Source organism: Papio anubis, chromosome 6 (assembly GCF_008728515.1).
Source record: "Papio anubis isolate 15944 chromosome 6, Panubis1.0, whole genome shotgun sequence".
Lineage (NCBI taxonomy): Eukaryota > Metazoa > Chordata > Mammalia > Primates > Cercopithecidae > Papio > Papio anubis.
Window position 1 is genome coordinate 62,173,270 of NC_044981.1, and position 4,825 is coordinate 62,178,094.

The window sequence follows — 4,825 nt, forward strand, 5'->3', positions numbered from 1 at the left end:
TCTCAGTTGCTTCAAACAGAAGATGGGGTTACACCATTGGGAGAGCTGCTGTCCTAGTCAAATTCCATATGCCAAGTCTATTAATTATAGTGTTAATTATTTTTATATTTTATAGAGTTGAAACTTCTGTATTTACGTTTTTACTTTTCATCCAAATTACTCCAATAACTACACAACCTTATATAGTTTCTTCCCCCATCAGTCCATTCAATCTATTTTATACAATACACCTACATACATCTTCTTGGAGCCTAACTTTTAGTATGTGTGACACATGGATACATAATATTCAGTATGCATCCTATGGAGCTGAAGATGCGGGGTATGTTATGTCAGAACAGGTTTCGTTTGTTTGAGCTCCTCCTTTTTTCAAAAGATAAGTTTCCTCTCAGAGGCTTGCAAAAATCTCTCTTGGTCCATTCCTGCAATTCAAGAGATATGCTTAATCATAACTTACTTTCTCCAAGAACGTGGCTGGGATTCTGCTACTTATACAGTATATCATTTCTATAGTTTAAAAAAATGACAGAAGAAGAGCAGTATGCAAATAGACACTCAGGTAACAGTTTCATGTTCTACCTTTCCACTCTTCCTAGAAACAGTTTTTCCAATAGTCAAACAATGACTTGAGAAATAAAATTTCACTTCTTCCAAAAACCATTAAGTAGAACTTTTTTTCTCTGTTAAACATATACATTGATTTTTTTCTCCTCAGTATAGGATGAATTTATACCCCAAGCACAACCCTGCTGCTTCTGCTTATCCGTAGTGATTTGAAGTAGTCATATTATGCCTTTTTAAAATCTCTATGGTTTCATCAGATAAAAACACTGAATGATGATAATATATTTTTCTATTTTATGGAAAAATAAAATTATTTTTTGCAAATCTTTTGGTGCGAAGGAGTTTTTCCAGCTACCACTGGTCTTTCTTACTTCCCTTTCTGTACAAGTGTATCCTCATTTTCCAGATCTCTGACATTAAAGTCCCTCATGGACCAACCTTACCCTTTTTGCTATTTATATCAACTTCTTTGGTGTCATTTTCCAGTCTCAGGGCCTTACTTCTCATCTCTAGCTAATGGTTGACAGATTAAAATCTTCAATTTAGACCTCTTCCCTGAACTTGTGCATCTGACTTCTCCGTTGAACTGCTTCTTCCACATCTCACAGAATCTAAAAGATAAAATGTCTGAAAACAAGATCCCAAGCTTCCTCTCCGAATCATCTCAGTCTCAGTTAGTGAACCCTTTACATGTCCTGGTGCTCAGTATTATTATCTCTTGAGTTAGAATCAGTCCTCTTCCTCTAGAATATAAACGTCAAGAGGGCAGATATTTTTTTCTGTTTTATTTACTTGTGTGTCCTTAAGACGTAGAATGGTGTACTGCAGTTTCTTTAAAAATGTTGAATTAAAATGAATACTTATCTTGAAGTATACATCTAATCAGTCAGAAAATAAGATCAGTTTTATTTATTTATTTATTTCAGATTCCAGAATCTGAGCACTTCTTATCTCCATGCATAACATTCTAGTCCAAGACACCACCATCTTGTGACAAGATTATTGTCATTGTCTCTTGTCTCTGCCCTTTTTCTCTGGAGTTTATTTTTAATTCAGTAGCTAGATTGATCCTATTAAAACACACATAGCTAACTGCTCTACACAAATCCCTCTAGCTTCATAACCTACTACTAAAAGTAAAACTTAGTTACTCAAAACAAGATCTCTTTACCATCCTTCTGGCTGCATCTATTAATTTTTCTTTAATCATTCTTCTCCAGGCTCATTCATTTCTCACTGTTCCTCAAACTTAAGCTTTCATTTCTGCCTCAGGGGCTTTGTACTCCCTATTTCCTCTCTCTGGAGTGCTTTCCTCTCATATGTCTGCAGGATTTACTCCCTTACCACTTGTGTGTTTACTCAAATACTATGAATGAGGATTTTCTTGACGGTGCTATTCTAATGATAACCTCTGCCTCCAATCCCTGATGCACTATTTTGCTTTGTCACTAAGTCATGTGAAAACATATTCTAATTTGTTTACTTTCTTAATTGTCTACCTTTCCCACTAGAATGGTAAGCTCCATGAGAACAGGAAATTGTGCTTTATTTAGGGATAAATTATCACTAAATAATAAATTATCAGGGCCAATAATCATATCTGATAAATAATGAATTCATTTAATTATCCCAAACCTCACTTTCTTTTTAAAGTTGTCCTTTTAATTATATCTAAATTATTTCATTAGCCTTCTATTTAGTTTTCCTGTATCGACTTTTATAGTTCTACCATCAATGGCTTACAAATAAAACCGAGATGTATTTTTTATTCATGACTTCCTCCAGTGTCTCTCCATTTCTCTCTCTATATTATTTTCTAGTTATCTCCTTTGCTGCAGGAATCAATATCCAAATTTATGTTGTTTATTATGTTTTCTTTTTTATTAAAAGCAAAATTCCACAGGAATGAGAATTTTGCTCACTTTAATGTTTGCCATATAGCAATATCTTAGCAAAGTAACTGATGCGTAACAGTCCTTTTAAAAAGATTTGTTGAAAAAATAAATGATGATAAATCTTCAGTGACAAATCTAACTTAAATGCTGGAATTATGGCATGTCTGAAATAAAATGTATCTCTATTCCAATAACACATTTTTAAATCGAGAAAGACTTAATAATAATGCAAGTTATATTTTAGTCTAAAATAAGTCAATTCAGAAGTATAGCATAAATTTGGAACACAGTGCTTAACTATGATAATTCTCTTTTCTTGAACATTGAAATTAAATTCAGAAGTGGAATATTACTATCCAAAACTTTCACGTCTTTGGTACCTAGATTTGGAAGTTATTTATATAGGAACTGTAATTTGTATTTTAGACAAAATTCATCATTGTAATTTGTTAAAAGATGAGAGGATGAAAGTTAGATATCTGTAAAATAAAATGAAATGCACAAAAGTATGCAAAGTGTTAATAGCTTGTAACATATTTTCATTTGTTTCCACTTGCTTGGCTTTTCATTCATAAAATTAATTAGATTTTGATCTCATATAAACTTGAAATTATGTGAATTTAGTTACAAAGTTTTTAAAGTCAACGTAGTTTTATATATTTCTCATAGAGAACTACTTGGATTAGAATGAATTCTTAGCAATAATATTGTTCTAATGTTAGGTTAGTAGAAATGTAATAATATTTTACTTCATCTCATGTGTAGTTAAGTGGACTTTAAATTTATTATTTGGACTGCTCTCTTTAAAAACCAATAAAAGTAATATCAACGACAGAAAAGAAGAGAAAATGTCAGACTCTGTATCATTGTGACATTAATAAGAAACAAAGATGAATACATATTTGACATCCCTAAATATTCGGATAACTTGGAACCCAAGATGTTACTCTAATAAAACTACAATATCAAGTATTTCAAATTTTTAATTCCCTACTCAGCTGCCTTTTCTGGACTTGGAGTCTCCTTATCTAATTCTTTAAGTATTTTACCAAACATCTAAGTATTTTTTAAGAGTTTAATAAGAACAATTTATATTTTTAACACTTCTAAATGTGAGAAGATCTGAAATAATGAAAGAAAATTAAACAATGGCCTCTTCTCATTATTATTATTCTTTAGTTTCTTTATTACATAACTCTCTTTTCCTCACTTTTCATAGGAAGGGATAAAGTAATTAGTAAAGTAATTTGTTTATATTTGAAACTATGTAAATATAGTTATAAAGTTCTTAAAGTCAATATAGTTCAATATGTTTCTCATAGTGAATTACTTGGATTAAGATAACTTCTTTGAAATGGTATTATTTTCAATTGATAATTTTAAACAATTAAAATACTGTGCAAAACCAAACTAGTATTATATCCTCTGAATTTATCAACAAATTTATCAATATCACACTGATTTTCTGATCTTATAGCCTATTGGTCCATTATATACAACAGTGTATATTCTGAGAAAGGCATTCAATGGCATCTTCCAGGCTCATTCATCTTTGTTCTATAATCTTGCTTTTAGGACCAGGTGCAGGCTCTCCAGTTACCCTTTCCACCTAAGTTTTTTGAGTGGCCTCAGTAGTTCAACTAAAATTAATTCAGCCTGTTTTGTTGTTTCTAGTGACAACCCAAACCTGGAGAATCACAGCAGGATAATAATTCTGCTTTCTTGCTTTAAATGAATTGATAGCTTCTGCTTCCTCTGTAGCAGGAGAAAGTACAGAATATGTCTTTGAGCTTCCCATGTGTGCAATTAACATAAATGGTATTTATCCTCTGTTGGATATAAAATTGATTGAAAACAACATGGTCATCTTGTGTCTGATTCATCAAAAATTATTTTAATTATATTGCTAACATCATGTGTTTTTTTTGTTTTTGTTTTTGTTTTTTCCTGTAGGGCACTCACCCAGATGATCTGGTACTTCCCAACCTAATATTAACTAGACAATTTATATTTGTCACCTTGAATTTCTGTTAGATAAAAGGATGAGCATAGACTCAATATATAATTATACAAAAAGACCTCATTTAACTTGGGGTTCTACTTCTTTCACATGCTTGTATATTAAAAAATAAATTGGGTTAAGGGAAAGGATGACTGGTTAGCTCATAGATCTCCAAAGACATGTATTCTTCTTCTACATCATGTAATTTCTTAAGAGTGAATTTCTCTTGAGAGTCTTTTATTGTTCAGTTCCCACCTATGAGTGAGAACATGCAGTGTTTCGTTTTCTGTTCTTGTGATAGTTTGCTGAGAATGATGGTTGATGGGTGCTGACGAGTTGATGGGTACAGCACATCAACATGGCA